Genomic DNA, 27,526 nt, shown 5'->3' on the forward strand with positions numbered 1-27,526 from the left:
TCTACCTGCTAGACTTCAGACTGGAGCTACACCACCAGCTCTCCTGGAGCTACATCGTCAGCTATCCTAGATCTTCAGCTTTTCACCCTACTCTGCAGATCTTGGGACATCTCAAGACCATAACACAAATATGGTATGGACTTTGTCTCTCTGGAGAACCCTGATTAATATGATGTGTTTGTTGCTAATGAGGTATTATTGCTTCTAGAGTTTTTTCAGCTAACAGAAAATATATGTATGCATGTTAAATCGTGTATATACACAACAATCTCGGTATTTTCACAAGTATCATATTTATCTTTATTGATCCAAATATAAATTTATGCTAATATCTCCAACTGTAATCCATTATCACCTGGATTATGTGAAACTTTCCATTCCAACAATGATAAAAATGGCTCTCACTACCCTTCATCCACTTAATTACCAGTGCTTTCAGGATAGTTGACCAGTTCCTCAGTAAGAAACAACTTTATTAATTGGAAGATATTTCTTCTTAACCTTCATTCTACAGACAACACTTATCTCTAAATTTGTTTAGGTCAATAGTTTATCTCCCCAAACCCATTTACAGGTTTTTAAATATATTTGTAATACATTTTTTTTTTTTTTACAGTAAGCATTCCATTCAGGAATCACTCAATCTCCTAAGTGATTTCTTAAAATTTGCATACATTAAGTTTTAGATTTTGTGCTACAAATTTATGTAAGTTTTGATAAGTGGCTAATGTTTTGCATTTAACATTATAATATCATGTAAAATATTTTCAATACCATTAAAATCTATGTGTTTCAACCGTTTCACCCTGGCCTCCTAATGACAAATGAAGTTGAGCATCTTTTCATGTTTGTTTCTGTGTATCTTCTTTGATGTATTTCAAGTCTTTTTCTCATTTCTAAATTGCATTATTTGTTTTCTTATTTTTTAAGTTCTTTTTATATTTTGGACACAAATTCTTATTAGACGCATATATTTCAAATATTTTCTCCCATTCTATGGATTCTCTTTGCCTTTTTTAAATTTGTATTTGTCAAGCAGACAAATTTAATTCTGTGGGGGGCGGGCGGCAGGGAGTACTGGGGATTGAACTCAGGGTCACTGGACCACTGAGCCACATCTCCAGCCCTATTTTGCATTTTATTTAGAGACAAGTCTCACTGAATTGCTTAGTGCCTCACTGTTGGTGATGCTAGCTTTGACTTCATTATACTCTTGCTTCAGCCTCCCTATCCACTAGGATTACAGGTGTGTGCCACCACACCCAGCTAGACACATTTAATTTTGATGAAGTTCTAATTATAACTTTTTTCTTTCATGGTTCCTATTCTCAGTATCATATTTAAAAACTCATGACTAAAACTTATGGATTTTTCTCCTACTTCTTCTCTATAAATTCTATAGTTTTGTATTTTATATTGTTTGGTTGAGTTTATCAGTGCCTATATTATTTTTTTCTACATGCTGGTGATCAATTGTTTCACCAGCATGTAGAAAAAAGATGGACCTTTCCCCATTGAATTGACTTTGCTTTTTTCTTTTTTCTCTCAAAATTTGATTGATTATGTTTTATGGATATATATCTGTATTCTGTATTCTATTTCATTGGTCTACTTCCTTTGGGTATCTATATGGCTATTCTTCAATCAATATGGAACTTGATTATTATAGTTTAATAGTAAATCTTAACATTGGTCATGACAATTACCCAGCTTTGTTTTTTAGTAATTTGTTGGTTATTCTAGGTCTTTTGACTGTCCACATAAGTTGATCATTTTGTATCTCATTCTGGGATTTTGATTGCGATTGTGTTGAATCAACAGACCAAATTGAAGATAATTAATATCATGATAATAAAGATCTTTTCAATTCAGGATATATAAAATATCTATTTGTTTATATCTTTTAAAATTTTATTTATTGATAGCTTGTATTTTTATGCATATGGATCCCAAACATACCTTGTTACATTTATATCTGATGATATATTTTTGATAGTACCCAACCTAAATTAGTAGTATTTAATTTATATATATATTTTTTTTTTCCACAGGAATTTTACTTCCGGCACTGCTTTCATTGAATTCAACAAATTTTGAAAAGTTGTATTTTCATTTTCACTTAATTCAAAATTATTTTAATTTTACTTTTAGTTCTTTTCTTTGATTCATGCATTGAAAAGCATGTTTTTTAATTTACAAACATATATAGATTTTTCCAACTATCTTTCTGTTATTGATTTATATTTAAATTCTATGTGACAAGATACTTCTTATTTCTATTTTTTTTTAGTTTAAATTTGTTAAAGTGTGTTTTATAATTCAGAATTTACCCTATTTTAGTGAAAGTGCCATGAAAATTTCAGAAGTCTATGGATTCTACTGTATTTGGATGATGTATTCTATAAACTAAAATTAGTTGATTGATAATGCTATTCTACATCTTTACTGTTTTCAGAATGCTTGATAAACCAGTTGCTTACAGGTGTTATTGTCTCCAACTGTAGTAGTGGATTTATTTATTTATTCTTGCAGTTTTCTATTGGTTTTTGCTTCCTGTATTTTGAAGCTATGCTGTTAAGTATATGTACATTTAGGTTTGTTACATATTCTTGAAGAATTGACCCTTTTCCATTATACAGTGCTATGCTTTATCCCTTATAATCATCTTCAGTCTATAGTCTGAATTATCTGAAATTATGATAGCTGCTTGAGTTTTATTTTCGAAACTTTCTTGTCAGAGAAGAGACTATGGAGTAGGGTAGAAAGAGTTATACCATTATAGAAACACATAATACAATTGAATTATTAATTAAATTGTATTTTTTTTTACTCATTATGATTCTAACATGGTTAAAATTCTCACTTATCATTAAATTTCTTTAATGCTGTGATTATATTATATTCGCCTATCTACCACTGTTTTGGCCATTCTTGACGAGAGATGATGCTAAGGTCTGCACCTGTATCCAGTAGCCCATTAAATTCATGTCCTTGAATATTTAGTTTTAGCATGGGGCGAGAATCTAAATTTAAAGAAAGCATAGCCCAATCTACACCTGTGGAGCCTAATCCCTTGGAACCTCTTTCTACAGTACGACTGGAAAATTTATCATGTAGGCTGGGTATTATTAGTAACTGTGCTATTCTATCTCCTGGTGAAATTACTGATATACCCTTTGGAGAACTGGCTATAATTTTTATTTCACCTTCATAATCAGGATCAATTACCCCAGGACTTATCATAAGTCCTTTTAGAGTAGAAGAGCTGCGTCCCAATAATAAGCCTACTGTTACTTTGGGAAGAGGTCCTTTCACCCCTGTGGGAATGATTTGAACTCCCATCTCTGGAGTTAGTACTGCTCTGGTGGAGGTGCAGATGTCCAACCCTGCGCTCCCTCTGGTTTGTCTGATGAGGGATCTGATGGACAATGTGTCCTGGGCACTACCCTGATGGGGTTGCTGGGTTCCTCCAGTGCTCCGTATATTTGTGGTTTGGGGCCCCGGAACATTGGGCCCCCCTGTCCATTTTTTGGCAACGGAGCCCGATGCCTTTCTCCACGATATCGTGGATAAACACCTGGTCCTTGTTCGTTTTTTGATAATGGAGTACCCTCTATGGTGGTTTGAGAACGGCATTCATTAGCCCAATGTCTCCCTCTATGGCATAGTTGGCAAATACCTGGTATTCTACTCCTTTGATACCTAGTTTTGTTAAACCCTCCTCCAATGGGGCAATTCCTTTTAAAGTGTCCTGTTTGTTCACAATTGTAACATGTTCTTGGCCTGGCATCTAAAGCCTGTTTTACTGCAGCTGCCATGACTTGCTCTTGTTCATTAATGTCTCTACATAATTTAATATATGTGTTTAAATCTTCATGTTTCCATGGTCTAATGATACCTCTGCACCAACAATTCGCTTGCTCATAAGCCAGTTGTTTTAGTAATGGCATTGCTTGTTCTGTATTCCCAAATTCTGGTAGCTGTTTGAATAAGCCTATCTACAAATTCAGCATAAGGTTCATTAGCTCCTTGTATTACCTTAGATAATTGACCTTATAAACCTCCATGTCCTTGTAAAGTCTTCCATGCCTTAATTGCATCTACAGCAATTTGTGCATATACACCAGGATCATATGCAATTTGTTGCTGCTGATCCTCATAAGGTCCCTTTCCTAATAACATATCTAGATTTCTCTGAGGATAACCAGCTGCTGCATTTCGCCTAGCCGTCTCCTTGCAAAATTCCTCATTGGCAACCTTCCATAACAGGTATTGTCCTCCATTTAGCACAGCTTTACACATATTAGCCCAATCTGCTGGCGTCATGTTCAAGTTATTAATGGATTCGACCAGGCTTATAGTGAAGGGTGCTTGAGGACCATAGGTTGTTACAGCCTCTTTTAGCTGCTTCACTGTTTTGAAATTTAAAACATGGTAAACTCGCTGCCCTCCTGCCTCAAATACAGGGCATGTTAATATTTGAGATCTTGTCTCAGTATCCCAACTATCAACTGCGGGGGTTGGGGGCCTCCCAGCATATGGAGGTGGCCTTGTTAGTTGGACACTTACGTCCTCTGGTGATAGAAAGGTGTTAGTAGCAGTCCCCTGTAGAGGTGGTGCTGTTGGTTGGACACTTACACCCTCTGGTGATAGGAAGGTGTTAATAGCAGTCTCCTGTTGTAACTTTCCCCCTGATGGCTTTTTCTGTTTTACACTTTCTTTCTCTGACTAGCTTGAGAGGCCTTCTCTTTTACTTGAATTTTTTCCTCTGTCTGACTAGTTCGAGAGACCTTCTCTTTTACTTGAATTTTTTCCTCTGTCTGACTAGCTCGAGAGACCTTCTCTTTTACTTGAATCTTTTCCTCTGTCTGACTAACTTGAGAGACCTTCTCTTTTACTTGAATCATTTCCTCTGTCTGACTAACTTGAGAGACCTTCTCTTTTACTTGAATCAATATGTCTTCTCCTTCCTCTACCATTGTCTGAACTGAAGGCTTTGGACTAAGCAAACAAGATACAAACGTCCACAATGGCAATGTGCCAACTGGCAGAGTCCCTGGGCTTTTCTTTTCTACTCTTTTTAAATCTTCACCATGATGGTTCCATTGTGATATATTTAACAACTCCTCCTTAAAAAGCCACGGGCTACATTTTTGTATTGTATCAACATATGCCCTGACTGCTCTTGATTTTACTGGGATGCCTCCTTCCTCTAACAATTTACTTAACACTCTTTCGGTTTGTGTTTTACTAATTTCTGATCCCATATTTCTACTATAATACAACCCAACAAGATAACACCAAACAAAACCGAGATAGAATGAAATAAAAATGGAACAACAAAAAATCATTATAACCTTTCTCCCTATCTGTTCCTCAGACGCAAATAGTTTTTCCTCAGATGTGAGCGGTTTTTCTTCTGTCTCACTCATCTCCAGGGACAGGCAACTTAAAACAAAAGTGAAGCAAAACAAAAGAGGAATCTTAAAATGGCTACCCATCCTCTCGCCCTGCCCTCAGGGGTGAGCAGTTTACCTTATCACTTACCCTCAGTCGCTCCCCGTACAGGCCACCAAATGCCGCAGTCTGGCTGGGCACAATCAGGAGCCACTTGTCAAAAGAAACTAACTTTATTTTTAGAACCACACACGCCAAACAAAACAGCCTCTCAGGAAAAACCCTCAGAGCCCCAACTGCCACCACTGGCTTTCCACAAACCTCTCTCTCCAACACAAGCCTCTCTCCACCTCCCACAATCCTCCTGCTCTTGAGGCCGATTGGCTGGGTCACGTGGGCAGAGCCAAAAAAAGTCCCCCAATGAGCAGCTCCGTGGTCTGAAAGGGCAGGGAAACAGCCCAATGAGCATCACCGCAGAGGAGCCAATCAGCTAGATGTTGCTGGGGCCGCTGTGAGCCAATCATCAGCCGGCAGCTGGAAGTTTGCTGGCAGCTGGAAGTTTGCTGGGGCCCCTTCGGCTGTGGCTCTCAACATACCACAGTGCCTATTAAATTTCTTGCCTATGGTAGTTACTGTATTTAATATTATTCAGTACTAGTAATAACTAATATTTTCAATCTGATTACTAAAGTTTTTATTTTTATGTAAGTTGTTCAATAAATATTTATTGAGCAAATGACTGATAGAAATATTGAGAGTTAGTAAAGCAACTTGCCTATGTGTAGAAGACTATTTATAATCGGAGAATACTAAGAGTTATAATATGCAAGGAGAAGTGACAAAAATTCTTAAAAAGATTTCTTACATGTTACGGTTTGAATGTGAGGTGTCTGCCAAAAGCTCACATGTGAGACAATGCAAGGTTCAGAGAAGAAATGATTGGGCTGTGAAGGTCTTAACCCAATCAGTGAATTAATCCCCCTCATAGGGATTAACTGAGTGGTAATTGAATGCAGGTGGGGTATGGATGGAAGAGATGGGAATCAGGGGCATGTGTCTGGGATGCATATTTGTATCTTGCAAGTGGAGACCTCTCTTTCTGCTTTCTGATCATGACACAAACCACTTCCCTCCATGGTTTCCCTCTGCCATGATGTTCTGTCTCACCTTGAGCCCCAGGATCTGAGCCTGCTGTCTGTGGACTGAGACCTCTGGAACTGTGAGCTCTCCAATAAACATTTCCTCCACTATAATTGTTCTGGTTGGGTCCTTTTAGTCACAGCAGCTAAAAAGCTGGCTAAAACATTTTGCATGTAGCCTTTTTGTCTCCATGAAGAGTGGAGGCAAATAGTATCTTTGTGAAACCAGACTCTTAAGGTATTAAAATAGCATCAATAATAGGGTATTAAAAAGAGATACAGTTGGATAATAATACACCATTTTGGTATTGAAGAGGTTAGAGTTAACATGGCAATTAGTAGACACTCTGGAAAAAAACAGGAAATTATTATACAGTTTATACATATCTTAAGCTTTATAAAACAATGAAAAGTTCATTGAATTATTTCTGAATGAAAGTAACTTATTTATCCTTGACACTCTACCAAAGAAATTAGAAAATAAGTGACATTAAAAAATAATGACATTATCCTTTCAATCACATGTCTGAAAACAAAAATACAGATGAAATTCTAGTTTTCTGTCACATCAAGCTAAATCTTTCCTCAATTGGATGTGCCTAGTTCAATTTGAAATAGAAAAAGGAGTTAGGAGTTTGGTTAATGCCCAAGACCATTAATTTTCAGAAGCAACATATACAGACTGTGTTTATTTATGCTATACACATTGAGATTTTCAGTTTTCTATAATCTTACATTTTAATTTCTCATTTACAAGACCTCAACCTGAAATAATGAGGAATGGAAATAATTCAAGATTAAGGTGCAAGAGAGCTGACTGTGTACTTCCTGTTCTGCAATTTACCATGTTTGGATCATTGGGTAATACTTCTAAATTCTCTGTTTATCTCAGTTTCCTCTAAAATTAGAAAGTTGATATTAATCCTAAAATAACAAGTAATAATTGAGATTTCATTTTGTTGTTTGAAGAATAGGCTAAATAGAGAACACTATTACCTAAAGATTTAGGTCTATATGTTTCACATACAAATAGAAATTGAGTAACCAAATCTTAGGCAAGTATTGACCATCTTCTAAAACAAGGCACTGTGAAATATCCTAGGGGACTATATTATACAAATATCTAAATACCTCTAGGCCTAGGTTCTCCACTAAATTGATAAAATTTAATGATTAAATTAAAATATTCCCAAACTTTGCCTGTACCACCTTATAACATCTGAGTAGTTGTTCCTCAGATTCAGCTCGAAAATATGCCAAATTTGTGTTTATAAACAATCTTCATTAAGTTTGACAGGCACTGTTGATCTGAGTTAAGTCTCTAATTCTGGGCATCCAAGGCCTCTGTCCTCTCTTTCTTCATCTCTCATTGTTTTCATGATGAGATGAATTAAAATTCATATTTGTTATGCATTTGGTGTAGCACTGCTCTTCCTGCTCATCTGGGCTTATAGGATTTTACCCTGTCTGTATGAGCATTGATGAGACCTCAATTCTGAACAGCTGTGAGAAAGGATGGTTAACTATTTGTAAACACAACCCAACGATCCTTGACAGTCATGGCAGTCTTACAGAATATTGAAGTACTCTTTTATTGGGAGTGATAATGAGACTGTCTTGTCCAGAGGTCTTGTTATTACACCAATACTGAACATTATCATTTAGTTGTCTGGTGTAAAATAATGAACTATTCACTTTTTTATGGACTGTATCTATGGTGGGGAAAAATAGTGTGTACAGCTATGGACTGCATTGAGATAATTCAAACTTTCTGCATTAGTGAGTTTCCTAACTACTGGCCTTTGTTAACTTTGGGAACACATATGCAATTTAGATGGTAAATCTCTCCTTGTTTTACTAAAAAATAGAAATAGGCAGAAAATTTTCTCAGCTAGTTATTGACCTGAATTTGATTATTATTAATTATTAGTCATATAAACAAGATGTTTTTTTAAATGGAAAGTGGTTTTTGTGGAGCAAGACAAAAAATAAAACAAATGGATAATAGAGTTAATCTTAACAAGAGTAATATCATATTCAATTACATAAATGATATATAATGTCATTATGTAATAAATCATAATGCATTATTATGAAGACTCAAATGTCTTTTATAGTAACTGAGATTAGAAATCATGATTGGTTTTATTGTATCAAATTGCAGGTTAGCTCTAAGGGGACACACTCAATAATGGAAGTTAGTTAATAGAGATAATTACTACTGTAAAAGGGCCTGGAGTCTATGAGCATATCAGTAAATACTTGTTGAATGAATGTGTAAAAAGTTATGAAGACTTCTCTTTTGTTTCTGAGAGCAGAAAGCACATAGCTTATTAAGTTGCAAAGATGCAAATAAAATGTTTCTCATTGCAATTCAAGGTCTGTGCTGCTCCCACTTTTATGCATGTAGCTTTGTATACCCAAATCTTCCTTTACCTAATATTGCTTTTTAGATTACCACATGTAGTCTGTGCACATTTTTCATAAAGTATTCATATTGCTGAAGTATTTATAAAGTATTTATAAAGTGGTTGCTGATATAAATGAGATATTTTATATTTTATTCTCCAACTGCCTATGGTTAGAATAGTAGGATTAAAAAGTGTCATTTATACTAAGCTCTCTTATTTATTCAAAAATATTTTTGAGTGCCCACTATGTGCAATAAACTATGGTAGGAATTGAGATAAATGGTAAGGAATGCAGAGAATCTGCCTGTGAGAAGTTTATATTCCACAGCTCTGTCCTGAGGAAGGAAAGAATGCAAGAATTCTAGTTGAGATTGTTGGGAGACCATTCTCCCATGGCACGTTTCTCTACATCTTGTTAACATAGGCAGTGACTACCTTTGTCCTAAGTATATTTTCAATGATGGTTCTACAGAAAGTATGCTTGGGAGATATAGTGTCTCCTTTCAGAGCAAAGGGCACATTTGCTTTTCTATAGTTTGGATTTTGAGTGTCCCCTGAAAGCCCTTGCATTATAGGCTTGGTCCACAGGGTGGTTGAAGGTGATAGATCCTTTGGGGAGGTAAGGCCTAGTGAAAGGTCTTTAGGTGACAAGGGCATTCCCTAAAAGGTGATAGGAGGATAAGAGGACCCTAGCCCCTTCTTATTCCCTGCCTTTTTTTTTTTTTCTTTCTTCTTGGCCATGGGGCGAGTAGTTTTGCTCCATCACACTCTCTCCACACTGCCATCTGGAACTAGAGGACTAAAAACTATGGATCAACCTGATTGTTGATTAGAACCTCTAAAATCATGAACCAAAATAAATCTTTTCTTTTCATAAATTAATCATCTCAGGTATTTGTTATATTCAGGGAAAGCTGATTGTCTTACGTGTATAGTGCTTTTTTGGCAGTAAGAGTAGAAATGCTTAGTGCCCATTATAAAATTTAGGTTCCCTAAGCTCTGGGTTCCTATAATATAATGTGATCCCTAGTAGGTACAGATGTCACCTGACCTTCTTTGCATTGCCCTGTGGGAATTGGGAATCAGAGTATTACAGAGTCTTCAACTGCTATTGCCATGAGTAACTAATAAAGTCATTTCTCCCTAAACTAGAAGTTTCTTATCCTCCAATAGCACCCACAAAACTGTTGCAAGCTAATTTTCAAGTAGAGTTTAATCTGACTGGTCATAGTTTTTGATCTGTAGTTAAAGTAGGACATGATTACACCACTTCACACCAGGGATAGGGATATCAGCTAGAGCAGGCAAGGAAAGGCTATCACATTAATCAGCTGGATTGTTGAGTACTGCAGGAGCAAATGTGGGCTAGAGAAAGATTGAAAACAGAACAGCTACTTTTAGCTTAATTTGTTGAGCGTGCACCATGTTCTAGGCATTATTTACAATTTTTTTCAATAACCTACTACATATCTGTAATTCCATATTAGAGATGAAATTTTAAATAGACAGAGAAAGGATAAGTAACTTGTTCAAGGTCTTACTGCTATTAGATATTTAATCAAGATTTGAACCCAAGCAAGATGACTGCAGAGCCCCTGGCTTTTAATATTAGATTACATAACTCAGGTCTTGAATTGATGCTATATTCTTTTTTTTTATGAAACTGAATATCTTTAAGCAATTTATTTCTAGTCTATAAGTCATGTGAAAACAATGTCTTTCAAAGTTGCAATATATAATGCATGTATAAATTACTGTATATTATAAAGTAAATGAATACATACAAATTTCTCTCAATTTCAAATGTACATTTTGCACCAAAATTATGCCATTTTTTATTTACAAATAGAGCAAAATTCACACCCAAAATTCAATTCCATAATTAATTAAACCAATATTTTCTGTGGCCCCTTAGTTTTTATTTTAGATGCTATATTCTTATCACTACTGATTTTGTAAAGTACACTCAGGACAATAAATTTTATACTAAGTAAAATGGGTAACCACCAAAATGCAGAAAAACGACTTAATAAAAGTAAATTTTATGCTCTGGAAAAGGACAAAATCAGAGACAGTTTGGGAGCTAGTGCAGTAGTCTGGTTTGCAGATGATGATCACAGGAGGATAAAAAGACAAGTTAGGCTTTCCTATATAAGCTTTGTTTTTAAAATCTGTATCACCAAGAATTATGTCTAATGAACATTAGGCACTCTTCAGAAATATTCTAAATGAATTAATTAATCAGGTCACCATCCTGTAATATCTTTCTAGTTCTAATAAAATGGGTGTGCATTTAGTAAAATGTGCATGAATAAGAATGTGTGAATATGTACGTGTGTGAATATTACACAAGGTATGTCCTAATGAAATTATGTGACATTTAGTCTTTCTTATTTATTTATTTATATACTTACTTACTTATTTATTAACACTGTGGATTGAACCCAGAAGTGTTCAACCACTAAGCTACATCTACAGCCCCCTTTTATTTATTTATTTATTTTTATTTTGAGTCTAAGTTGCTTAGGGCTTTGCTAAGATACTGAGACTAGCCTCAAACTTGCAATCCTGCCTCAACCTCCTGAGTCACTGGGATTATAGGCATACACAAACACACTGGCCCCAGTATAACTTTCTTTGATATTGAGCTTTATATTTATGCATAATGCTAACCCTCCTAAATTTGAAGTGTCATGAACCACCATTTTATTTGTAAGCAATGCTGTTGGTGTCTGGCTATCAATATATATTCTGCTATAGCCTGCCTCTTGCATCAATTTCTCAGTTCAAATCAGGATGATTTTTATCATAGTACAATTAACTCAAGACCTCGTTCTTAAACTGCAGTTTACATTGAAAACCTAGAGTTCCTACTGTTAGGAACTATAACATACAGCCATGAAAGAAACAACAGAAGAAAATGGCAGAATTCTTTATGCTCTGACCAGATTTGGTTTATGCTCTGATGTCAGGTAATGAAAAGTTTCCTTTTATGGTGATAGGACATTGAGGTGCTGATTTTACCAGGCTGAATTGCAGATAAAAGTTTGCTTTCCTTTATACTGATTACTATGAGAGAACTGAAATAAAAATGATGTATCCAATTAAATTTTATTTTAATTAATTCATTTTAATTAAATAATTCCATTTAATTGATATGTTCAATTAATATTTAATTTAGTTAATATTTTTATCTAATTAAAATGTAATGTTTAAAAATACAACATAATTTTGTAACCCTAGCCTTTTAGGGAAAGCCATATTTTACACATGCATGAAAAATACTGTGTAAAGATAAATTCAGTATTGTTCTGTGTATTATTTGTGCATTTTATGGGGGAGTAAGAACAAGGCATTGGTATTATTTTCTAATAATGTCTTTAATATTTTTTCTTTAAAATAAATAGTAATATCATGATAAATAATATCAGGTTTTCCTTATTATGAAAATCATAATAAATCAAATTTAATTTTAATCAAATTTTAAAACAAAAAAACGTTGCTTTTTTTTTTAAGGGACTACTTTAACCCTCTGAAATAAATTTGACAAACTACACAAAGTATGTGATTTTCTAGGAAAAACTGATTACCAAAAATTAAGAAAGCATTGAAACAGAAATATAAAATAAAATAGTTATAGAAAACAAATCAGAAATTACACCAAGAAAAACCTTCCAAAATTGGAGGTTAGGAAATGACTAAATTATATCAAAACTTAAACCAACCAGTATTATTAATTCTATTTAAGTTATTGCAGATAACTAAGGAATGCAGAGCTTGCAAACATCTTTTATGAGAGCAGCAGAACATTGATATAAACATCTGTCAAAAGCAGGTTAGCAAAGAAATCTTCAGTCTCACTTTTTAATGTGAATGTACAGTCCAAAATAAAATTAGGTCTAATGAACAATTGAAACTTAACTTCTAGTGTTTAGAAGTAAAACTAAACTTCTAGTGTTTTAGAAGTAAACATATCCCATGAAAAGTGTGTAACCGTAATAAAAGGAGGGTTCACTATTAGGAACTGAGCGTAATTCAACATGTTTATAAGTTAAATTCATCATGATATTGTGTTAGTCAAAATGCAGATTAAACTGCAAAGTGATACCAGACCATATGTAAGCTGGATTAGTCAGTTAAAACTAAATGCACTGTACAAAACAAATATCCTGGGTAAGTCATAGATTTTAAAGTTCTCCATATTACTAAAGTACACAGAAAAATAAAAATTAATCTTGAATACCTGGGGTCTTTATTTGGAAAAGACATTATCACAGATATTTCTTTGTTTTTGCTTTTGACTCAATTGTAAAGAATTTGTTAAAATGCCTTCACACATTATCTTGAAAAATTCTAGAAGGAAGATGAGTGCAAAAGTGTTTAAGGCTTCATTTTTTTAAAAGCTAAATTCTGCAGAAAAAAAGAAAAAGAAATTTTGTTCATGTATGTATATCTTAGGAAAACTTCACAAGGAATTGTCAGATTTACTTAATAATTGAATTTAAATTTGTTAATAAAAATTCCAAAAGGAATATAATTCACACTGATTGATTGGATGGTTGATTACAGTATTAAGGATTAATAGAGGGCTTCCTGCATGCTAAGGAAGCACCACTCTACCACTGAGCTGTATCCCCATCCCTTATTTTTATATTTTTCACCTAACACTCTTCCTCTTAAGAAAGAGGGACAGAGAAGATAAGGAAATCTCATTCCTATTGTGTATTGATATAACTAATGATTTCATGCTCATGTTGCCCTATTTTTTTTTTCCTTTGACCAAAGGTTGAATGAAAGATGAGCTTATGATCCAAGATCAGGCAATTAACGTTTTTTGTTTAATACATTGGAAGGGGCCATATGTATTCCAATTCCTGTTAAAGCTGAAATCTCTTTTTTTCTTTCCATGCTGGGGATAGAACCCAGAGCCTCAAATATGCCAGGCAAGTGTCTACCACACAAAAGGTGGGATCTTAAAGAAGAAATGTAAATCTAGAGTTTTAACATCATTCTCAGAGTTCCCATTTTGTAAAGTAGGATGTAGAAAAAGCTAATATATAAGGATTAAAACTGATAGAAGAGAAAATAAAAACCATAAATGGACATAAAGCATAAGACAGAAAATATAGATGAGGTTTCTCTGAGTATATTGAGCTCTGGTCCAGGTGGTTCTAAGTTCAGATGTAGTTTCTCCCTGAGTTTGTAAGCTGACACCAGATCCCTATATTTAATTTTTTGTTATCTATTACCTTGGAAATAGATGTTTCCAAAAGAGCAAATCATGTATTTTCTATTCATTTTAAGTTACATACTATTTGATTTCCGTACATTAAATCAAACAGTTTTCATGATATGGGAGAAATTTTGTGATTATATGAACAAAGATGTAAAGTGCTGTGCTAAATAAGATTCTGTGTTCCCAAAACCATAAATTTGAAATATAGATTTAAATGAAAGCCAAAAGAATTTATAAATTCTATATTCCTCCAAGTTAAAACAAATTCAGACACCTGGAATTTATGTTTTACTATATAGAATACAAAGTAAAAAGAAAGTAGCCACAGTATATTACCAAGCCACCATATCTCAGTTTATAGAATGGCTAGGGTAGGAGAGCAAAAGAAAAAAAAAATGGAGTCCAGATACCAGTATCTTAATTCTCTATTTCACTGCAGTTGGGTTCACTTTAAGGTATGCTTCAATATGGAGATTAGGCAATGATAGAAAACCCTCCACAGGCATTGTAGGAGGTGCTGAAAGTAAAGGAGGCTGGGACCCCATAACCTATTGAGTCTAAGGGAGAGGCCACTTAACTGAATCTTCCACCATGAGGCAACTGCAGCCAAGCAGTGATAGTTAAATGGCTGCAGGCAATATCCAACTCTATCTAGACTCTTGATACCACACTTTCTGAACCCAATGAGAAAGATGTCTCAAAGTCACTGTGTGCTTCTGGTGGAGAATAAAAGAGTCATTAGTTTATTAGTGAGAGGTCATGAAAACAGAGCTCAGATGAATGTCATGGTTGAGATTCAGCGGAGTAGCAGTGTCGGGAAAGGTAGAGTTGCTTGGCTGTGTCCAAGTAGCAGAGCCTGCTCATACAAGGAAGGCAACATGAGGGAACAGACTGCAGAGAAAACAAAATAAAGCACAAATATGACTTTTGTCAGCCACAGACATCCAGAGTAGATGACAGCAGGATGAACAATGACCACGAGGGACAAGGACCATCTTAGAGGATACCATTCCTCAAATTTGAATTTTTCTAATGCCTCATGCTTGGTCCATTTACCATCTTGGAAAGGAAAAAGGGGAAAAAATGAACATGTCACCACCACAGGAACAACTTAAAATGAGATGAGTTTCTTTTAAATGACACATTTAAAATCCCATTCATCCTAATTCTTCCTGCTACCACTAGAGCTGGGAGTATAGTTCAGTGAGAGAGTGTTTGCCAACCATGTGCAAGACCCTGGGTCTGATCCCCAGCATTGCAAAAACAAAACAAACCGAAAAGAGTTCCGACTAACATTAAAGAAAATCCAAACTTAGAAAAATTTAAAATAATTTTAGATAAAACAGAATGTTCCTTTTTTCACACATATGTTTAGCATGTGTGAAAATTAACCACCCATTCTCAGTAACAATACCTATTTCCTCTTACTTACAATGATATAACTAATTCCAGAACTGAGTAGAAAAATGAAAGGCTGATTCCTTCCTGCTAGCTCTATCCCTGCAGCAAAAGGAATAATGGCCTAACTGTGATAATTACTATCATAGTGGCCATATTCACATTTCTGTAAGGTAGCTTCATAATCATAATTACATAATTCTATTATTGGTATGTTTAGACACCTCTTTTATTCCATAGATTTATCATAAATACCCATTGGCTACTCTAAGTTTAAAACCATTAATAGCAAACCAAGTAAATTTAGTAAATTAAATTTAGTAAAGTAAATTTAGACAATTCATACCTGTAAGAAATTTGTTGGAAATCAAAAATCTCAATTTGGAGATCAATTTCCTTCATTCACTTATGACTTTATAGTACAAAATGGGAATTCCCTCCAGGGAAAGGCAAAGTATAGATAGAGTGTACTTAGGTCAGTGGTTATATTGAATGCAACTGGTAGTAATGAAAAAACAAATCTTTCCAACTCATAACCTTCTCAAAGGATATGTGAAATGAATTTCTCTTCTAGTGAATATTTCAAGGTGATCAAAAACACACACATCATAAAACACTGCAGTGTGCACATGCTAGGGTGTGCATTGGGTAGTCTCAGTGAAGAGCAAGGTAATACCCTCTTCTTATGTACTCCTCTATCCTTCAAAAAAAAGATGAGTGCAGAGTTGAGGGGCAATCAGGGGTCAATGTCAGTGAAAAGTGAAGAAAGTGAGAGCATGCCCTTTCTATTCATCAGGTCACTTACATCTTGCTGAGTCAGTTAGGACCCAGCTAGTCATCTCCATTGCAGAGTGAAATCTGCTCAGCAGGACTTTGCAGACTCTGCAGGTCCTTATGAAATGGGTTCTGCGATGTCCAATAATAGCTACTGTAATTAAAGCAACTTCTACTCTTAGGATGCTTGGGGTATTTTGATGAATTGAGAAATCTCGGAATCAATTATCTGTGCAAGTTCCTTAAATTTTCAAATAGCAATTTGGATAGTTTTTTTTTTTTTCTTTCTTTCTTTCTTTTTTTAAATCTGCTTTGGGTGTCTGTGCTGGGCCAAATCTAATGCTTATCCCATCAATTGCTCTCTTCCCCTTCAAAAACTTCACATCTAAATAGAGAGCCCTGGGAGACAAGTCTCCTTCAAAATTGATTTCATTATGTCTTTGCTATTAATGATGGGTTATAGTATGCAAGGTATTAAATTATGACCCTGTAGGATTCTAGAACTTTTGATGAGCCAAGATGTCATTTTAATTCTTTGTAGTTGCACTTTTTATTTTAATCTAATGTAGGATTTCTTGGTAGACTATAATTAAACTATAGTCAATGAGACCTAACTTTCATAAGCAATTAAGTATTTTTGCTTTTTATTTCCTTCTTTACTGAGAATATATACTAGCTTTGTGGAATCACTAAGATGTATCTTTGTGCCCCCATCTCTTCTAGTTCCTGCTTAGAGCAAAGAGAAACACACCATTCTATGCTGTTTTTATTTTATTATTGCTTAAAATAGCTACTTCGTTTTCCACTAGATATATTTAATGATTACTGGAATGCAAAGAACCTCTCTCTCTGTTTCCTTCACCTTTTGTATTCCCCCCATACAGTTTAACCTCCCTACTCATCCTATTATTTTATTCCTTTTACTTTATGAACAAAGCTGAAAATGAGCAGGGCTCAAGACCCAGAGCATCTTATACTCATGCAATAGTATCAGATATACTGATATCAGAATGATATTATAATATTATAACATAACATTAGATATTGCTCATACTTTTTAAAAAAATTAAGAGACAAATATATCAGAATTAGCAATTCAAAATAACAAGGAAATTGGCATCTATGATATCAAGATACTGTCATAATTGGGCCAAGTATCTTTTTTACCCCAATTGTTTTTATTTTAGTCACTTTCATTATAACATCCATAGGATTATCGTTTCATGGCATGTATGTACTCTAGAGAAAGGGCATTGTGAAAAATCACTATTATTTCATTGGTAATTATATAGTTTTCATACCTGGTGATGGAAGTAGTTGATATATCCTCTTTATTATTATATCCCTTTACAAATAATTTCTTACAATTCACAAAAAAATTATAGATGCATGTAGTTGTGTTGCTATAATCCTAAATGACCTTATGAAAAATACATGGAAACACTAGTGCACACACAAATATAGACACATACAGTTTGACATGTTATATATAATTAAGGAAAGACTGTGGTTGAAACCACTGAGGCTCCTACCACTCTTGACTCCCCATTGCAACATTGTTTTTGGATCAGTCAAAACCACATAGAGACATATGTGAGAGTTCACATCTTTTATGCTGGACCTCCTCAGGATACTCTAATTTGCCACAGCTGCGCCCATGCCCATTCACTCCTAGGTTCCTGGCAAGCCCAGCCTTGATGGTTGACAGGTGTGGGAGCTACTGGCTCAGGGGAAAGAAAATTAACCCCATTTCTGCCAGAACCTTCTTATGCCTGAATGGGGATAATCTTCACTTTTCATCATGATCAACTAGTACAAATGTTTAATCAGTTTCCAAACATTCTCATCCTAAAAGCACTGGGACTCAGGATTATAACTAGAGATATTGTTTAGAGCTGGAAAAATGAGCTGTGGCCGGTTTAGTAGCCCTGACAGAAGACACTTATACATCTTTAGAAAGAAGATAGAGAAAAGGAGAAAACTATTCCTCTGCTCCTTCACACTTTGCCCTTTTTAGAAAAAACAAGCTCTTATAAATTTTTTTTAAGAGGATCAAGCCACTCTGGAATGGTAAATTTTTGACCATTTTAATTATTTGATTTGTTTTCTTTTCTGCTTGGTGCACAGTCAGAGGCAAACTAAAGTGGCTTGTGCTGGTAGTGGGCCATCATAAAAAGCTCAGATGACAGTGGGAAATTGCTTTTGTGATGAAGGGAAGCATTAATAAAAGCTTCTCTTATGTTTACCCTTTTAAATTGGCCCTAGAGGAGTTGTTTAATCTACCCCATTGGCAATGGTTGGCTGATACATCGGTTGTGAAACGTTCTATGTCCATAGGTGGTAAGTCCAGTTTAGAGAGATCTACTTTTTCTGACTCTGGTTTGGTATATCATTGACGTTTCATTTAAACTCTTTTGTCCCCTGGTGATCTGGTAAAAACCTTAAGTCTTTGCCCATAAAGAAAATGTTTTTGTGTGTTTAAGAAAATGTCACATTTTGTTTCCCACAAGGCTCTCAAGACACTAAATCATTCTTACCTGAGCTTTAGGCTTTCATCAACAGAAGTAGCTACCAGATTTATTTTATTTTTTTCCTTTAGAACACAATTAATCAAAGTCAAGACAAACGTGGGGTTTTTAAAAACATGAATGTCCTGAACTGTCCGAAATTTAACTATACATATACCCAAGAAAATGCACCAAATAAATTTTATAGTTCACTGGGGAGTCCTTCCATGCAGTCAGAGCTAGGAGAAGATTCATGTGGTTCAGCTGTCTAAGGGTGCTCAGCATGAGAAAGCAGTACAAAGGGAGGGCTCCCTGGGGCAGCCCATCCTATTCCCACTGTGTGCCCTTTCTCCATGCTTGTCTTCTCACCCTCAGCAGCATGACAGGTGCTGTGCTCAGAGCATCTGCAAAGACTGTTAGTAGAGGCCAAAATCTTTTATAGAAACTCAAATGTCCTCCCTGGAGGATTCAACTGATTAAGGTACATAGTTGGTATTCTATTTTCTTTATTTTCATTGTTGAATCTTATTTTTTTTTCCTGGTGAAAGAGAGGAGAGTTTATATTACTTCAGCATCTACTAAGGGCCAAAGGCACTAGGGATTAAACTCAGGGCCTTATAGCCCTACACTCGATTTGTATGTATCAATTTTTTCACCCTGTCACCTTGTTAAATGTTTTTGTTTGTTTGTTTGTTTTTGGTAGCAGGGATTGAATCCAAGGGTGCTTAACCACTGAGCCACATCCCCAGCCCTTTTTTTTTTATATTTTATTTAGAGACAGAGTCTCCCTGAGTCGCTTGGGGCCTTGCTAATTTGCTGAGGCTGGCTTTGAACTCACAATCTTCCTGCCTCAGCCTCCCTGCTGGAATTACAGGTGTGCACCATCATGCCTGGGAAACATTTATTCCTTCACTTTGTGTTGTTGTTAATGATACCATGAGCGTCTCTCTCTCTCTCTCTCTCTCTCTCTCTCTATATATATATATATATATATATATATATGGTTATCTGTTCACAAAGACAACTTTACCAAGTTCTTCATAATCTTTATATCTCTTATTTCTTTATCCCCCTCCTTTTTTTTCCCTCCCTCTGGCTAGAACTTACATAATGTTGGATAGAAGTGGAGAGAGAGTCTTTTGCCCTATTTATAATAAAGGGTAAAAGTCTGGATGCTTTAGCCTAATAGGTCAAGTTGGTTAAGAATATTTTTCAAGTCCTCTGTATCTTTACTGATTTTTTTGTTTACTTGTGCTATTAATTATAGAGACAAGATTGGAATATTAAAATATGCAAATATATTGTTGTTATGTTTATTTCTTCTATCAAGTCTATCAAGAGTTACTTCATGCACTTTGAGGTTTTGTTATTAGAGGGATACCAATTCAGTTAACTAATCAAGATTTTTCTTTTTTATTTAAACTTTTATTATTATGAAATGTGTCTATATCCTTCATATTTTATTTGCAATATCATCTAATGTAGATATTGTCATTCCAAAAGTCTTATTCTTGGTATCTGTATTGTGTGTCTTTTTCTATTAATGTAAATTATCTTTTTATTTAAAATAGATTTCCTGTGTAAGTACATAATTGGGTATTATATTTTTATCCATTTCAAAAATCTCTGCCTTTTATTTGGATTGCTTAGATCATTTATACTTAAGGTAATTATTAGATGTGATTGTATGGATACATAGGTAAGTAGATGGAGATAAAGAGAGGAAAGACAGACTTTTTAATATGACTGTTGCTTCCTTTCCTCCTTTGCCTTCTTTTCATGATTTCATTTTGTCTCCAATGGTGACATATTTATATATAAATAATTTTTTTAATTATGTGTGTGTGTGTGTTTTCTAAGGTTTAAAATGTCTGGTTTTATTTATCATTTCTACCTCCAAGTATTATTATACCACTTCACGTATATAAAATTTACAATAGTTACTCCCCACCCCTCCTTATGTTATTCTTCTTACCATAGTCTAGTTACACCAGTTAGTGGTTGATCCTAAAGCCCACTCAACTTTTTGCATTCTATGAGGAATTCCATTTATATTTGGTCTGCTGTCCAATGTCTAAAAACTATTTCCATAATCTTGTCTGAAGTACCTTTAATATGAAATATTTATGTGAGGAATGTATGGTTAGTGTATTAAAATTAGAATACATGAATGAAGAAAAAATAAAACTCACCACTCATAAAATCCTACCTAAAAAATCATACTTACGGATTACATTACAAATTACAGATAGTCATAGCCTGACTATGCATTGTTTTTCTATTAGTATTGCTCCTTTCCTACCTACTGACATTTGGTTGCATTTTGGTTCACACTTTATCATTCCATCACTTAAATTCCCTCAATGAATTCTCACCAAAATTAAATAAATTATCAATTTCTCAAAATAACATACAACACTATTTTATGGGCATAGTTTTATCACTTCTTAATTATTAAGAAGGGTTATGAAATTAACCCATTCTGAATGCAACAGGACATATCATCTCACCTCTCGACCTTTAGATATGCTGTTTTCTCTTTCTAGAATACCCTTTGTCCAACACTACCACCTGCTCTCTCTCTCTCATTGGCTTACCTATTCTTCCTGGTTTAAGGTACAGCTCAAGTTTTAATCTAGGTGTATTTTTTCTTTGTTCCCATAGCAGTCAGTACACTCATGGTTCTATAATAAAATATCATGCTATGGTCTAATAATTTCTTTACTTCTTTGTTTCTCTCACTAGAGTGTGAGTTATTTACATGCAGATACCATGTCTTCCATTATTTAATCACTAGGGTGTAGTAGACCACCTGACATATATTAACTTCTCAATATATTTTTGTTGAATGAAATAATTAAATCCATTACTCATGTGATCATCAATTGGCACCATCAATTTCTTTGGCCTTTCATATTAGACCACTCAGCCCTCTAGTCCTACCTTTCCTACAATCAACGATGAGAAACATCCTTTTATGCTATTGTGTAATTCTAGCTAAAAGGTACATGAACAAAGTTTCAACTCTGCCAATTAGGTGTGACATCAATTCAAAGGTTTTCATCCCAAAACAAAAATGTAAAAGGATGTGTTCAATAAGTATTAGTAAATTGATGTCTACAGACATGATTTTGACACCTCATAAAAGCTCTTCTTTCTGTTGTCACTTACAAATTAGGGCTGTTCTTGCTTTTGAATTTGGTTCAAGGTATTCAATTTAGTCTTTACAACTTTTGAGAATTGAGCCTTAATTATCTTTGTAATAATCCACTGCCTCTGCATCCTTAATTTAGCAGTTGCTCACAGAGTAAGCATGACATAGCACCTAGGCATAAAACTCCACTTTGAATCAAGTGGCCAATGAGCCACTCAGTGACTTCAGCATATCGTCTAGCTTTGTGTTCAAGATATTTCATATTGAGTATGTAGAAACTTTGATTTTTTAAATATTCATAACCTTAGCATCTCTTAGCAAAAATAATTTGTATTCAATGATAGTAAGTTTGTCATTAAATCAGGACTCTTTATAATTCAAATAAAATATTAAAATTAAAAAGTCTTGAGCTAATGATAAAGCTTAAATCGTATAGGTGACTGCCTGACTACCAGAGCCAGAAATTCCAGAGAAAGAGTTTGGCTTGATTTAGCAGTTCAGTGTCACCATCAAAGACCCAGGGCAATTTTTATTTCCCTATATTCCTAGTGTTAATGTTATCCCAACACTGACTTCCTTCATAGTGTCAAAATACTTACAGTTCAGGATTTATATTTTTGTATCACATCCTTCAGATGATTCCAAAGATGGCTACAAGTAGCTCATCTGAGAAATCTAGAATTCTCTTCCCTGGAAATCTAATAGCATAATTCTTCTCAACTGTTAGATCAATTTGGCCCCTTTGGTTGATCATATGCCCATCTTGAAAAAAAATCTCTGTGGATAAAGAAATACCATATTCCAAGTGGTATAAATCTTAGGGACCTCAGTCAAGGATTACAGTAAATGTCATGGAGTTACTTTAACAAGGTTAAATTTACCAGGAATCATCCCTGGGACCTAGAGTGAGGTAATTTCCCTAACTCCAAATGAGGCTACTTTTAAACAGGAAGAACAATGAATCCTCGGGATAAAAATGTAGACCTTTATAACTAGAACTGGAAAGGATAAATTTGGACATTTTCAAATAAAAATAAAACTTTAAAATTAGGACTGATGAGTTTATGGGATAAAAATACATGACACTCAGTTAATTTAAGTTTCAGATAAATAATAAATAAATATTAATTTAAGTATATACCATGAAGTGAAATTGTATTTGAAATCCTATGTGAATCACAATGACTGACTGAGTTATTTAAAAGATTGTGTGTTACATGTGCGTGCATGCTCACGTGCACCCATGCTAGGCATTGAACCCAGAAGCACTTTACCACTAAGCTACACTCCCATCCCTTTCTTTATTTTTTTTATTTTAAGATAGGGTTTTACTAAGCTGCATTGGGCCTCACTAATAAATTGCTGAGTCTCACCTCAAACTTGTGGTCCTCCTGCCTTAGCCTCCCAAGCTTCTGGGATTGCAGGTGTGTGCCACCTCATCTGGCTATTCAAAACATTTTAAAAACTGAAGACAATAGTTTTTTGTTTGTTTGTTTGTTTTTTGTGTGTGTGTGTAAAACAAAATAAACAAGATTAAGACTCACTATACTTTCCACACAATTACTCCAATCAGTGGTCATGTATACATCCAACAGCTTTGTGAAAATGTTGGAGAGGAAGGTCAGCTCAGCATTCTCTGAAGGAAGAGAAAGACCCATCCCTAGGCACTGGAGACTGATCGCTGCCTCCTACTGATTGCTGAGATCAGGAGCCATTTGCTCAACTGTGAACTGTTTCCTTTTCAGGAGGAAGCTATCTCTCAGATGTCATAGGGCAGACTCTGCTGCCACAGGCTGAAGGTCTTTTGGTCCAGGATGCTCCACTGGGCAGATACGCCCCTGAAATGCTGAGGTACAGATCAAGGAACCTCCTTTGATTCACAACTCTTATAATTTCCCTTAAAATTAGATTTTACTAATAGTAAGGCTGGTATTCCAGGTCGCATCTGCTACTTCTTTGTGCTATTTTTTCCACCCTTAATTTGCAGAACTTGAAAGAGAAGAGGTACTGTTTATAGGTCTTCCTTCGAAATCTCAACCCCAATCAATCCAGTTAATTTATATGTACTGGCACTAAGAGGCTGCCAATAAATGCTACTTGTTTATACCAATGGCATAAATTTTGGAGTGTTTATTGACATAGACTTTTTGAAATATATCTTAACCTTTGTAGAATGACATGAAATTTATTCCCCATTCTAAATTTATTATGACAAATAATAAATTTATATATTATATATAAAATTTTATATGGTTACATATATAAATATTGGAAGTGTTTCTGAGGATGTATTAAAAAAATGCTGTATCATGGGACTTACTCACAGGGATCCAAAAAGAATGGGCTCTAAAATATTGGATGAAGGAAGAAATAGAAGCAATTTCTTAAAATTATCAAAAAATATTGCGATATCAGGTATGTCCAAATTCACATATATGAACTCAGCCCAGAATTCCCAAAACTATCATCCTAGAAGAAGGCAAAACATGGATCTAGAAATGTGGGGATTTTAGATAGAAAGAGGAACATGGAAGAGTTTATGGAACCCTGGGTGGGTGTTGTAATGTTAGATACAAGTGAAAAGTTGGTTTTTGAAATTAACAAAACAAGTACAGAGACAGGATCATTCAGAAGCTTCCAAGAACTAGCATTCTTGACTCGGACTTCATGAGAGAGGAAATCCCTGCGAAGTGGACCTTCCAAAAAGCTACTGCGTTAGCTCTTGGTGGGAAGTTCACAAAGCAAGCTGCACTTTGCATCTCTGGGTCTAACAAAGATCATATATCAAAGCTTCATGACCAAATTAATGCATAGCTTCTCTCCCTCCCCAAGGTCTTTCCCTTGGTTTTATTATTACTGACAATATTGTAAGAGCAGTGTGAAATGGCCAATTCACACATGTGCCACGTTTTGCACACTGCCTGAACCTGCTGGAACATGATTTTCCTAAGAATGATGACAGTAATAAACATCTTCTGGCAGAGGCTTGCAAAATCTGCACCCATTTTAGTCACTCAGTAATGGCCCATAAAATTCTTTGAGAACTGCAGGAGAAAAACAATGTACATACTCATGCATAAATTAAAACTAGAAGTGCCAGCTCAGTGGAACTCCACTTCTCACACTCCAGGACAACTGTGCAGCAATTAAAATTAAACAAACCCATAACACATGGGCGCAGCCAACGGTCATCAGAGAAAGTGTGACTGTTGGAGATCAGACCATTACCCAGCATTTTCCTTGAGTAGACTCCTTCTTTAGTCTGTGAAAATATTCAGGGTGATTTATATATTCCTTCCTGATGAGCTCTCTTAGGAAGGCAGTGTCCATCTAAATGAATGAGGACAAAAGTATTCATTTTGATTTCCCTTTATACTAAAGGCCATTTTTTTCTGCACAAAAATATGATATAGACAAGAACATTCCTAATTTATTTTTTTATTCAAAGCTTCAAGTTTGACAAATAACCCAATCAACAAATAGGCAAATGATCTGAACAGATACTTCTCAAAAGAAGCACAAATGACCAACAATTATGTGAAAAATATGTTCACCATCGTTAGCTGTCAGGGAAATGCAAATCGAAACTACATTGAGATTCCATCTCACTCTTGCCAGAATGGCAATCAGCAAGAATACAAATAATAAATGCTAGTGAGAATGTGTGTGGGAGGGGAGTCTTATACACTGTTGGTGGTAATGTAAGTTAGTACAGTCACAGTAGAGATCAGTATGGAGGGTCCTCAAAAAGTTAAAAATGGAACTATCCTATGACCCAGCTATACCACTCCTTGGCATTTATCCAAAAGATTTAAAGATAGGTGCATGCTCATGCTCATCACAGTACAATTCGTAATCACCAAGTTATGGAATTAGCCTAGGTATCTGTCAACAGAGGAATGTATAGACAAAATGTGATATATGTAATGAAGTTTTATCCAGCCATAAAGAAAAATAGAGATATGGCATTAGGAGGAAATGGGTGGAACTGGATCATCATTTTCAGTAAAATAATTCAGACATAGAGAAAAGTGTATGTTTTCTCTCATATTGGGAAGCTAGACAGGGGGAAAAGGCAGGAAAAAGGGGGTGCCTTGGAAGCAGAAGAGGAAAGGGATGGGAGAAGGTAAGGGTGGGTAGGTATTAGAGAATGAACTTTATTAAATTATGTTTGATGTGATATGATATGGATATGTTACCAAAAGCTTGGTCCTTGTCATTGATAGCAATCCAATGAGGAGGACCCCGTTGAGAAAAAGGTAAAAGAAATTTCATTGCTTTGCTAGCAAAGGGGAAATACAGGGGACTCTCCTGTCCCAGAAGCTGTGATTCTGCCCATCAAGAAGAACAGGGGATTTTCAAGGAGCTGATTCACAGTCTATGTTCCAGGTGTTCTCTGTCTGCTGTTCCATGTAATTAATATGACATAGGCATTCTATGTAACTAATATGCACCAATAAAATTTTTAAAAATAAAAATTAACAAAAAAATGTATCAAGTTGTAGCTCTATGACTCTACAGGTGAGCAATTCAGAAATGCCTTTCTTTTACTGTTTCCAAGGTTGTAACCTCACTACTTTTGACATCTATCTTCAATCTGGGAAGAAATGAATGTTAGGATGAAGCCTATTGAGAGACAGTCTGTAAGAGGCTGTTGAGCATCTGGATCAAACACCAAATCCAACCACCTCTCATTTCCCTTGTATCATTGCCCAGTGTACTTTCTACATTACCTAGCTGAATATCTGCCCTGTCCTCATCTTATTTATCTTTGAAGACAGGGTGTCTGGAGTCCCAAATTTCCTCTCCAGGTAGGCTAGCCAAAACTGGTTGGATCTCTCCCTGCAGAGTAACTGCCAGATGACCTCTAGCTTTGTTACAGTCTAATTTCCATGTTAAAATTTGACACACCCAGAAACAATGTGACCAGAAACACCAGACCATAAAAGGAAGAAAGAGAAGGGGCACCTGAGTTCCAAGAAGTCTCTGCCTATTCCAGGAAGACAAGAACATTCCTTCCTGGTTTTAGCTGAGTTCTCACTTCCGCCATTGAGTTCAGTTGTGCTGTTGATACTCTGAATCAGTTTCCTTCTGGGCCTCAGAGCCTGAACCCCTTTCTTTCTCTACCTCTCTCTCTCAGAGGGACCAACATGTTAGCTGATAATAATAATAGCTAAATAGTGTCCTATTCCTCACAGTCCCTGTAAAAAATTCTTTATTATTGAACAATACTGAATGCAACATAGGCTAGAAGGTTGCAGATGGTCAGGCAGTAAGTGGATAGGCAAAAGTTTTACTCTGGCCATGCAGAAGTATGCCCATTAGATAATAAGAGAATAATGAAATAGAAAAGAAGGAATCTTCTTCTCACAAAGCTGGTTACATCTGGTAAGACTTCCAGCTCTACCACATTTGGAAAACCTATGCACTCACAAAATTTTCTGAAGTTCTCTAGTTTTCTTTCTTAATATTTTTTTCCTTGATATCCTCCTTATTGAATTTGCCATGCT

Source organism: Marmota monax, unplaced genomic scaffold (assembly GCF_021218885.2).
Source record: "Marmota monax isolate L192 unplaced genomic scaffold, Marmota_monax_Labrador192_F-V1.1 WCK01_AAM20220418_F8-fsc00046, whole genome shotgun sequence".
NCBI lineage: Eukaryota > Metazoa > Chordata > Mammalia > Rodentia > Sciuridae > Marmota > Marmota monax.